The sequence below is a fragment of the Crotalus tigris genome, unplaced genomic scaffold (assembly GCF_016545835.1).
Source record: "Crotalus tigris isolate CLP2741 ecotype Arizona unplaced genomic scaffold, ASM1654583v1 scf7180000018127.1262416, whole genome shotgun sequence".
NCBI classification, from domain to species: Eukaryota; Metazoa; Chordata; class Lepidosauria; order Squamata; family Viperidae; genus Crotalus; species Crotalus tigris.
In genome coordinates this window covers 1,116,367-1,129,280 of record NW_024096838.1, presented here as the reverse complement: position 1 = coordinate 1,129,280, position 12,914 = coordinate 1,116,367, and positions in this window count along the sequence as shown.

Genomic DNA, 12,914 nt, shown 5'->3' with positions numbered 1-12,914 from the left:
GAACATCAGTAACTTGGGACTCAGTAAACTAAAGTGGACTGGAGTGGGAGGATTTCATTCAGATGATTATTGTATCTATTACTACATGAAGAAAAGCACACCTTAAACTTGGTAATAGAGGGGACAAGGATAAAACGAGTGTCAGAATATGTAGGGATGACAATCACTGAAAAATGGAAAAATGGATGTAGAGATGCACTAAGGGATCACAAAGAAGCATCTCATATAAAGCATATTCATCCCCACTCTATGTTACCGGTGGAGGCAGGTTGTTCCACTGGTTAATTGTTCTAACTGTCAGGAAGTTTCTCCTTAGTTCTAGGTTGCTTCTCTCCTTGATTAGTTTCCACCTGTTGCTTTTTGTCCTGCCTTCAGGTGCTTTGGAAAATAGCTTGACTCCCTCTTCTTTGTGGCAGCCCCTGAGATATTGGAACACTGCTATCATGTCCCCCCTTGTCCTTCTCTTCATTAAACTAGACATACCCAATTCTAGCAACCGTTCCTTATATGTTTTAGCCTCCAGTCCCCTAATCATCTTTGTTGCTCTTCTCTGCACTCTTTCTAGAGTCTCGACATCTTTTTTACATCGCGGTGACCAAACCTGGATGCAGTATTCCAAATGTGGCCTTACCAAGGCATTGAAGAGTGGTATTAACACTTCACGTGATCTTGATTCTATCCCTCTGTTAATGCAGCCCTGCACTGTGTTGGCCTTTTTGGCAGCTGCAGCATACAGCGAAGATTCAGTTATCACAACCTACATACCACAAGCGAAGCCACAAGCACCGGTGAAGAAGTTGCTATCTTAACACTTTCTAGAGCAGTGTTTTTTAACCTTGACAATTTTAAGGCATGTGTGGACTTCAACTCCCAGAATTCCACAGCCAGCAATGTTCTTTCTAGAGTCTCTCAACATCTTTTTTACATCGTGGCGACCAAAACTGGATGCAGTATTCCAAGTGTGGCCTTACCAAGGCATAATAAAATGGTATTAACACTTCACGTGATCTTCATTCTCTCCCTCTGTTAATGCAGAAAGATAGAAGCCATGTATGGGTTAAAGACAGAGAGTTTAAGTCCTAGAGGTGAAACGAGGGCAGGCTTTCTGCCTTCCTTGGAATACATCCTCCAAGGAGAAAACCTCTTCTCCCAAGGAGAAAATCTCTCTCCCCCTACCAGGAGTTACAGGTAGTCCTTGGCTTTCAACAGTTCATTTAGTGACCGTTCAAAGTTACAACAGCCCTGAAAAAAGTGAATTATTACCATTTTTCATATTTATGACCCATGGTCACATGATCAAAATTCAGACGCTTGGCCATTTACTCTTAGTTATGACAGTTGTGCAGTCACGATTCCCCTTTTGTGACCTTTTGACAAGCAACATCAATGGGCAAGCCAGTTTCACTTAACAACCGTGTCACTAACTTTAGCCACTGCAGTGATTCACTTAACAACCAATGGAAGAAATGTTGTAAAATGGGGCAAAATTCACTTAACAAATATTTTGGGCTCAATTGTGGTCATAAGTTGTGGACTGCCTGTATTATGGACAACATTATCTTGCAAATGCTCTCTTTGTTCTCTGAAGCTGCAGAGATGTTCGGCTTCTTCGCCTGATGCTGGATCTAGGCCAGGGGTCCGTAACCCCCGGTCTGTGGACTGGCGCTGGTCCTCGGCATGCCAGAAACAGGGCCACACGAATAAGCAAAGCCCTTGGGGGATGCAGACAGCACGCGAAACCACGCCCCTTCCAGTCCGTGGAAAAAACTCTGTCCACGGAACCAGTCCCTGATGCTCAAAAGGTTGGGGGCTACAGGTCTAGGCAAAATAGTCTCCTGCAGGGAGGTGGGGCCAGGAAGAATCTGCCCCTCCCCTTTCCCATCTCTGAACTTCTTGGCCTGGGATCTGTTGAGTGCTCCCGGGATTCTGCACCGAGACTGCCGGATTGTTTTCAGGCAGTTCTAGTGGCTGCGGGCAGTGAGGGAAATAAAAATGCCTTTTCGTGCTTCGCTCCGAATACATGCCTTTGCTTTTTCTGACTAATTATAAAAATGTGTGTTTTGGGGACACATAAACATGCAAAAGATGCCACTGTTGGTTGAAAATACAGCAAATGTTTGATTTATTATATATTCTTTCAACAAAGAATATGGATCTGTAAGCTAAGAGGGAGCAAACCCCACTTCTTTCTGGCACTGATGATATTACCCAGTTTTGTAATGAAACATATGCAAACAACAACAACCAAACTCAGAGTATACCAAGGATCGTATAATGTCAAACAATTTGAAAGGAAAAATAGTTTGACTTGATCTTTGGTTTCTAACAGATATAGTATTGGGGGTACCTTGCTCAATAGTAGTAACTGTGAGAGGGACCTTGGAGTCCTAGTGGACAATCACTTAAATATGAGCTGCAGCTGCCAAAAAGGCCAACACAGTGCTAGGCTGCATTAACAGAGGGATAGAATCAAGATCACATGATGTGTTAATACCACTTTACAAGGCCTTGGTAAGGCCACACTTGGAATACTGCATCCAGTTTTGGTCACCACGATGTAAAAAAGATATTGAGACTCTAGAAAGAGTACAGAGAAGAGCAACAAAGATGATTAGGGGACTGGAGACTAAAGCGTATAAGGAACGATTGCTGGAATTGGGTATGTCTAGTTTAATGAAGAGAAGGACGAGGGGGGACATGATAGCAGTGTTCCAATATCTCAGGGGCTGCCACAGAGAAGATGGAGTCAAGCTATTTTCCAAAGCGTCTGAAGGCAGGACAAGAAGCAATGGATGGAAACTAATCAAAGAGAGAAGCAACCTAGAACAAAGGAGAAACTTCCTGACAGTTAGAACAATTAACCAGTGGAACAACCTGCCTCCAGAAGCGGTGAATGCTCCAACAATGGAAGTTTTTAAGAAGAGACTGGACAGCCATTTTTCCAAAATAGTATAGGGTTTCCTGCCTGAGCAGGGGGTTGGACTAGATGACCTCCAAGGTACCTTCCAACTTTACTATTATTATTATTATTATAGATCATCACTAGAAGGACTAGAAGACCTCCAAGATCCGGTTCGGTTCTATTCTGTTTTGTTCACTCATTACATTTTCATAGAGGAAAGTTAAAAAAAGAAAACTTTCCTTCAGTTTAAGCTTAAATCCTTCAGCTTCCTGGACATGATTTTGCACTCAAAGTTCTAAACGGCCATTTCCAGCACTGATTCTGTATCTGTCTGAGCCTATGCTTCAGTTAAACTGTAAACAGGCAAGAGCTATTTACATTTAAGGCCTTCAGATTCAGTGGGATGTTAGCCTAACATTACCCTTGCTATTTGGCAAAAAGGTTGTCTCAAGAGAGTTTTAGAACACAGCATGGCTGAAAGCTTTTTTGTAAGTCTGTGCATCTAAGGACATCTCTTACTAATTTGGCTTGTTGTTGGCCTCAAAAGATGATCAACTCTCCAGAGAGAAAGCAGCGAGAAAAGAAACCCCTCTAGTTTTCATAATTATAGGGGAGAAAAGTGAAGCCTGTCACAACTCCACTGTAGAAGCTGAGCCTGTAAACAAAACCTGGTTTGAAAGTCCGCTGAAATTTCTCGGTGAGGGGCAAATGTAGTGACTTTCCAAGATGTGATGATGAAAGAGCTTGCAACGGTGGCTAATTTAACGCCTAAGCACTTGAGAAACCTCAAATAGCTCCCTTATGAGCTAGAGCCATTAAATGCCTCCATTAAGTCTTATGATCGAAGTAATTTGAAACACAGAAATCAAAACAAGGTTAATTTCCCACACAAAGTCTGAAGCCCTCGTGTAAATATTTCCTGATTTAGGGGTGAAAAAATAAGTGTCAGTAGATAATTTCAGACTCTGGATTTCTGATTCCTATGTCCCTCCCCAAATAGAGAAAAACAAGTCATATTCCTTCACTTCAAAATGTGCTATGCTAGGGAGAATAAAGGCCGAGTGCAAAGGGACTCGTTTCTGCCTGCAAGGGTCACCTCCAGAATAACAGAATTGGAAGGGTACCTTGGAGGTTTTCTAGTTCAACCCCCCTTCTCAGGCAGGAAACCGACTGTCCAGTCTCTTCTTAAAAACCTCCAATGTTGGAGCCCCCAAAAGAGCCCCTTCCATTATCTTTCCCCAAATATGAACTCTACCTTTGGGGTAGCGCTTTGTATGCTTCAAGCCTCTCTCAATTCCCTTGTCCACGTCCCAAGTCCCCCTTTGTTTTACAAAGAGGTTGGGGGGTGGTGGTGGTGGTCCCAGAGCTTTCCAGATGTGGTTAGGTATAGAAATGGGAAGGTCTGGGAAAAAAATTGGAAAACTTGGGGAAAAACAAGGGTTTTTTTTCCTGTTTTTCCCCCCAAATGGTTTTGAAAAAAAAAAAAGATAAAACACGGGAAAAAAACCCTGTCCCCCCAAGTTTTCCAGGGTTTCCCCCCCCCCCCAGACCTTCCCATCTCTAGTTAGGTAACAACTGCCACCCTCTTACAACTTAGCGGCACTGGCTGAGAATAGAGTCATTTGGGGCTCCTGCTAATGTGAAAGAGGAACATCATTAGGTACCTCAGCGGGAGTGACTACTAATTATAATTCTAAGGCACAATTTGCGGTAGCCAGGTGTGCGCCTGCTAAGCGTGGGAAAATCCACCGCTCCTTTCCCACGGGGAGGGGCACCCAGTGCCGTTTCCCTCCATCTTTGGCGCTTACGCACCAAAAGAGACTCCACCCCCCTCACCCCCCCCATCTCTGCCAAAAGAGGAGACCAAGAAAATATTATGTTATTCCCCCCCCCAACCCCTCCCCAATTCCCACAGCCTCTTAGGACCGCCTGAAACCCATCACGGCTGCCTGTTCAAAAAAGCCCAGCTGCTCTCAACTTCCCTACGGCCGAGAAAAAGGGGCGGGGAAAGAGGAGCGGCCAAGTCCCTTCTGGCCCTGCCTCCCTCGAGAAGCGTACAGCCAGTACAATTTTACGTCGCGCGGAGCGGCCCCTCCCTCCACCTCACGGCCCCTCCCTCCACCTCACGGCCCCTCCCAGCGTTGCGCGCAGAATCCCCGGAGAGAAGCACAACGGCATTAATAGAGAACAAAACAGAGCATGCGCGAGAGATCGTGGCCGCTGGGAGCTCCCAGGCGGTAAAAAAAATAACGGTCAGGGAGGCGCGGGCGGGCAACCGTTGCCCGTGACGTCACCCGGCGACACGGCGCCTGCGCGCAGAAAGGGCGCCAACGGCTGTCTCCGAAAAGCTGGGTAACTTGGCTGTCCCCTCAGAGGAGTCCCTGAATGGCGCCTCAGCCGTGAAGACAGTGGAAATATTGCGAGTTGCCATTGCGATAGTTCCAGTTTAAGATGATGATGAACGACGACTAGATCCCACCTTCTTTATACCGTTAGAATTTAAAAGTTAGAAGTCAAAAGACGATGGCGTGCCTTTCAGAAGGAACGGACAAAGGTAAGGTGACTGTGAGATGTAAAGACCCCAAATTTTGATACTCACAATAGGAAGACAAAGTCTGGTTAACAAAACAAAGTTTTATTGGAGAAAAACATAATAATAATAATAATAGTAATAATAATAATAATAATAATAGAAAAGAAATAGAAAAGATAGAAAAAATAGAAAAAGAAAAGAAAAAAAAAAGAGCGTTTGCAAATGCGGCCTCTTCAACCCTTCCCAAGTTGGGTTGTGTTCAAAAGAGGGCAACAAGCAGTTTCCAAGCTATACAATTTATACCTTTTACAATGCAGTCGTGCCTAAGAAACCCTCCCAACTTCTCTGTATTCTTTGAAGTTGCTTTACATTTAAAAGGTCATCCTGGCAATTTCCATTCATCAGCAATTTCCATTCCATTCACTTCCATTCTTTGTTTATTTGTAATTTCTACTCAAGTAGGTCATAATTATCTTTGCTGATTACTTGTGGTCACTTCCCGTGGACAGGAAATAGTAAGCATTAGGACATTTCGACATTAACACATTTGTGCTAAACATACAGTTTCATACATTATTATATTTTATAAAAGAATAAGTAACTTATTAATAAGAAGTATAATAAGAAGTAGTAACTGTGAGAGGGACCTCGGAGTCCTAGTAGACAATCACCTAAATATGAGCCAGCCGTGTGCTGCAGCTGCCAAAAAGGCCAACACAGTGCTAGGCTGCATTAACAGGGATAGAATCAAGATCACGTGAAGTATTAATACCACTCTTTAATGCCTTGGTAAGGCCACACTTGGAATACGGGATCCAGTTTTGGTCACCACGATGTAAAAAAGATGTTGAGACTCTAGAAAGAGTACAGAGAAGAGCAACAAAGATGATTAGGGGACTGGAGGCTAAAACATATAAGGAACGGTTGCTAGAATTGGGTCTGTCTAGTTTAACGAAGAGAAGGACAAGGGGGGACATGATAGCAGTATTCCAATATCTCAGGGGCTGCCATAAAGAAGAGGGAATTAAGCTATTTTCCAAAGCACCTGAAGGCAGGACAAGAAGCAACGGGTGGAAACTAATCAAGGAGAGAAGCAACCTAGAACTAAGGAGAAACTTCCTGACAGTGAGAACAATTAATCAGTGGAACAGCTTGCCTCCAGAAGCAGTAAATGCTCCAACACTGGAAGTTTTTAAGAAGAGACTGGACAGCCATTTGTCCGAAATGGTGTAGGGTTTCCTGCCCGAGCAGGGGGTTGGACTAGATGACCTCCAAGGTCCCTTCCAACTTTACTACTATTACTATTGCTAACTTTTATTTCCTTCATGACCAGCTGTCCTCCTTTAGGGAGCACAGTCCTTCTTTTGTAACTTCTGTCCTCTCTCAAAAAAGTGTCCTCCCACATGTCCTCCTTTTCAATATTTGAAGACTAATCTGTAAATCTCAGTATTCGATCTATGCCGATCTGATCTGTTGCGTGTGATGTGACGTATTTGTATTTGACATGACAATTTGTCAAGGCTCGGTACACTGGTGAGACGCGATTATGAGACACATGCGCTCCGCACAGGAGAATTGTTTTGAGTGCGTTGCATGCAAGAGTGCGTCACGTGCAAGTGGCTTTGTTTACTTCTTACCAAAACACGACATGGCACACATGCATGCATTAGACTCACTTCTTTCTCAATGAATATTCAATCATACACAGGTGAGCACAATAATTCACATTTTATTAATTCATTATTTAATAATGTCCAAATATAATTTTATTTACGTTTATTCGCTTATGTTATTGTTTCAGTTTTAATAATTTTATTTATTCATAACGAATGTGCTTGCATTGTTCATGTAGCTCTATATTTTATTTTTAATTTTAAATTTCATTTAGGGATGGGAAAATCAAAAAAGAGGAAATGCCATTTCAACGATAAATTGAATAAGGAATTTCCATTCCTCACACCAAAGAAGGATAACATTGTTTTCTGCAATATTTGCAGCGGAGAATTTTGTATTGCAGTTGGGGGCAGAGCAGCTATTACGAAACACTTGACCACCAAGAAACATAAGCAATCATCAGATGCATCTGCTTCCGGTTGTAAAGTAACAAGTTTTTTTAAAACTTCAAATTATTCTGAAGATGAAAAAGAGTTAGCTGCATGGAGGGAACATTTGCATTTCATACCATAATTCACAATCAAAGTTTTTGTAGTATGGATTGTACAACTAAATTATTGGAAAAGTTTCACAATGCTAAATTTTCATGCGCCAGGACAAAATGCGAGGCTATTATTAAATCAGTATTTAAAAATTACTGTGACAAAATACTTACAGAAGACTTGGAAACTGCAGCATTTGTAACAGTTTTATCTGATGCATCCAATCATAATGAAACTAAATTGTATCCATTACTAGTAAGATATTTTAATGTTACCAAGGGCATTCAAGTAAAAATTTTAAATTTAGAATCCATTGAGGCCGAAACTGCTGAAATTTTGTCAAAACATCTATACAGAGTAATAAATGAAAACAATTTGAAATCCAAAGTTGTTGCACTAACAGCTGATAATACAAACACAAATTTTGGTGGGCGAAGACGCAACGGGGTGAAAAATGTGTATGTAAAATTACAAGATTTACTCAAAAAGAAAATACTAGGAATAGGTTGTAATGCACATATTTTGTCAAATGCAATCAACACGGCGTCATGTGCCATGCCAATTGATGTAGAAGTAATAATAACTACAATTTATTTGTATTTTAGTCATTTTACCGTTCGTGTGGCTACTTTAAAACAATTTTGTGAAGAAGCGAATGTTCAATACAAAAAACTTTTAGGATATTCAAAAGTTAGATGGCTTGCTCTAATACCTGCTATAGAGCGTGTTCTACAATTATTTGAGCCTCTCCGTTCATATTTTTTAAGTTTAGACAAATGTCCTAAAATCCTGGAATCATTTTTCAATAATGAAATATCTGAAATATTAATGTATTTTGTACATAATCAAGCAACTATTTTTCACAAAACGATTCAAAAGATTAAAGGTGAACACATTTCAGCTACAGAAGTTAGTGTTATTTTGAATGACTTTATCCTTCAATATAAAACTCAATTTGAAGAAAATGTCTTCCTTTAGTTATAAAAAGAAAATTGTCAGACTTAGAGGAATCAAATCCGGGCATAACAGAAAAGTTTATCAAAGAAGTGCAGAATTTTTACCAAACATGTTTTCAGTATATCAAAGAATGGTCTGAAACAAACATCATAGGAAATAACAGTTTTCAATGGTGTTTTTTGACTTCATCGCAAGTATATTGGACAGATATTGAATCTTGTGTTGAGTTTTTATCTAAAGAAATGCCAGACATTAAAATAGACAACAATTGTCTCTTTGAAGAAATTAGAAGATTGAATGTATTTTTAAATTCTGAAAAATTAATACAATGGGAAAATAAACATGTTGAAATTGATAAAAGATGGGTGGAAATATTCAGACATTTCAAAAAATGAACATATTCCATGTGAAAATTTATTTATTCTTGTTCAATTTATGTTGTGCTGCCCTGGAACTAATGCAGCAGTTGAAAGGGTTTTTTCAATTGCTAATGATTTTTGGAAAAGTGAGAAATCGAGATTGAATGTTGATACTCTAGCTGCAGCACTTGCCATAAAATTCAATATGAAGGATATTTCTTGTTCAGATATTTCCAATATATTGTTAGAAGATGATACATTGACAAAAATATTCATTCAATGAAAAAGTACTCATTTAAATAGTAATTAATAGGCATGTAAGCATAATTACAATATAAAATGTTATTGTTACAAATGTTTTTATTATGCATTTATCATATTACAGGGTATTCTGTATTATTGTTGCAATGAATAAAATGTTTCTTTTACTTATGATTATTTTTTTTTTCAATTTATTTGTGTCCTTCTCATTGTAAAAAAGTTGATCACCTTAATAAAGGACATCACCTTGATTCGCATTTGACAACTTGGCCTAAAATGAAGAATACCTCAATGACTCCAGTAAAAACAACGGAATCTCCTCAAGTAAAAATTGGGAGGAGGAATCCAGTCCTTTTCTCTCAGCACAGGCTGGGTTGTTGTGGGAAAATAGGAAAAATGTGTTGGATATGTTCACTGTCTTGGGTTGATTTATAAAAATAATGAAGGTAGGATATTTAAATTGATGAAATAAATTAATATATAAAAATAAGTTAAAATAATTAAATTAAAATAATTTAAATTAAATTAAATAATTAAATACATTTAATAATTGTCAATTTGACCTCCTCATAATAAATCCAGAATTAGGAAGGAATCTACATACCTGAAGGCGATCTTCCTTCCTAGACTTCAACATCCTCAGGACAATACATGTAATCCTCGACTTAATGACCACAATTGTCCCAAAGTTTCCATTGCTAAGTGAAACATTTGTTAAGTGAGTTTGCCCCATTTTACAACCTTTCTTGCCACAGTTGTTAAGTGAATGACGGTAGAAAAACTGTTAAGTGATCCTGGCTTTCCCATTGGCTTTGTTGGTCCCGTCATAAATATGAGTCAATAGCCAAGTGTCTGAATTTTGATCATGACTATGGGGATGCTATAATGGCCATTAAGTGTGAAAACTGGTCATAAGTCACTTTTTTCAATGCTGTTGTAACTTTGAATGGTCACTAAATGAACTGTTGTAAGCCAAGGACTACCTGCATTCAAATATAGATATCCAACACGCCCTCATGATCAAAGCCTAGGGCAGGAGCACCTCAGTCCGCACACCTAAAGATCAAAACCTGCTTGTCATTATATAAACCTGCTAGAAGACCTCCAAGGTCCCTTCCAACTCTGTTGTTCTGTTCTGTACTGGTAGACCCCCCCCCAATGTAGGCTGCCTTTAACCACTGTATGTGGTCGAATGACTAAACTATTTCCAACAGTTGCCATTTGTGTTTATTCATGATCCAGCTCAGAAAACTAGACAAAGAAAATTCTAACAATCTTTAACTCACGTCTGTGAACATGCACAAGAATTTTTCCTCCTATTTTCCCCACAACAAGTCTGTGAGGTGGTTTGAGATGAGGGTGTTATTGGCACAAAGTCATCCAGCCTCACTCAGCAGTAGCTCACTGAGTTACTTACTTAGTCCTTACTTAATAACTGTTCATTCACTGACTTCATACAGTGATGCTCAATAAGGAATCGTACAACTGGTCCTCAAAGTTCTGGTCATGGTCATGTGCAATTCAGGCACTTAGCAAGACATAGAAAACTGATAACAGAAAACCCAAAGGTGCTTTTTCATGAGGCAATTGGACTTTCTTGTTTTTCTTTGAAGACGTTTCACTTTTCATCCAAGAAGCTTCTTCGGCTCTGACGGGATGGTGGGGAATGGAAGGATTTATACTCCTTTCAGACAGCTGGTCATTTGCCTTTTAGAGAGTCATTGAGGCCACTTGGAGGTTTATCTGTGTTATCAGAGTCACCTGAGTAGTGCAAATGTATGTGGAGCCTTTTGGGAACAGGTGAAAGGACTGTTATAGACTGGAGATATTGATGTCGTATGTCTCCTCCTCTGTTGCATTTTGATGACAAAAAGGCCTAGTGGTCCATTGAGTCTGCCTTTGAGTTTTTTATTGTTTTCTTTTTTAATTTATTTTAATTTTTATGGGATGATGGACGTGTTTATTCCAAGCATTTTTAATGAAAGCAAATATACATGTCCAAGGATAATATTGCAGGATCCACTGGGTCACCGGGACCATAGGTGAAGTCTTCTGACCTTTTGGACTTGTGCTGGAGCCCATCCTCAAGGAACTTCCCCGGTGAGAGAAGTTTTAGATAATTCTAGTGAGAGAAGTTCCTTGAGGATGGGCTCCAACGCGAATCCGAAAGCTGGGAAGACTATACCTCTAATCCCGGTGACTGATCCAGATTGGATCGTGACATGGAATCACTTGGTCCAGCGTAGTATGGACAATCAGAAAATGAATAGGATATCTGCAAATATCTCAAAAGGCGTTGGTGTAACCTGTAATCCTTGAAGTAAAATTGAAAAAAAAGATTTTAAAAAAAAAACAAAAGAGGCTACTCTTGGGCCTTCTTCAACATTCTAAACTTGGCGACACATTTATAATGATCATAATATGTAAGCATCTTTGCATGGGTACTCCTCAACTTAAGATCGCAACTGAGCACAGAATTTGTTGCTAAGTGAAACAGTTATTGAGTGAACCTTGCCCCATTTTGCAACCTTTGTTGCAAAGTGAATATTGCGGTTGAAGATTAAATAGCTCAGATAAGTAGAAATAGTTTTATTGTATATAATATTGATGTTTTAATTTGGAGAGAGGAATTGCTTGGGCATTTCCCCTGGACTGCATCCGGAGTGAGAAGATAGGAGGAAGGGGAGAAGTAAGTAGGAAGGTTGAGGAGAAGAAGGAGAGGGGGAGAGTGAGGAAGAAGAGGAAAAGAGGGAAGTGAGAGAAGAGGTTAGAGGATGGATGCGGTTTGGGGGGGAATGGGTGAGCAATACTGAAAGTTGTGTGTGTAAATTTATTTTACTCTTTATCTGAAGTATTTTTTATGAATGTAATGTAAAATTGAAAATAAAATTAAAAAAAAATATTGCGGTTCTTAAATTAGTAACATGATTGTTAGATGGTTAGCAGCATCAAATTCCTGGGTGTGCAGCTAATGACTTGGTTGCTCAAGAGTGAGAAACTGGTGAAGCGGGCATAGCAGCGCCTGCATTTTCTGCGTCGCATGAGAAAAGCACATCTTCCTTCCCCTGTCCTGACCACTTTCTACAGGGGGACGATCGAGAGCATCCTGTTATATAGCATCACAGTCTGGTTTGGAGGCATCCTTGCTTCAGACAGGAAGGCGGTGCAGAGAGTGGTGAGAATGACCGAAAAGATCATTGGCTGTTCCCTCCCTCCCATCCAGGACATAGCACAGAAGGGCTGCTTGAGCAGGGTCCGTAAGATTATCTGGGACACTACACATCCTCTTCACGACCTGTTTATCTTGTTACCTTCTGGGAGGAGAGGGGCTTCGTGGTATCCGTAGCAGAACATCCAGATTCGGCCATAGTTTCATTCCATACAGCATTAACCTTGCAAACTCTCAAGCTTCCTCTTTCCGTTATATATTCAAGATGGACAATATTTATGTGGGTCTATACATATGTTGTTCATAGTATGTTTAGGTGTGTGTCATGTATGTGTTTCACTTTGAGAGCGGGGCAACTAAATTTCATTTTTTATGTATGCCATTGTGCCCACAGTATAAAAATGACAATAAAGGTTATCTTATCTTATCTTATCATCTTATCTTAAGTGATTCCGGCTTCCCCATTGAAGGTCACAAAAGGGGATCACATGACCCCTGGGACACCTACAACTCCCACAATCATTTCACCCAAGCAGAAAAACAAGGTCATTTCAACAGGAGAATAGATAAAAAGTGA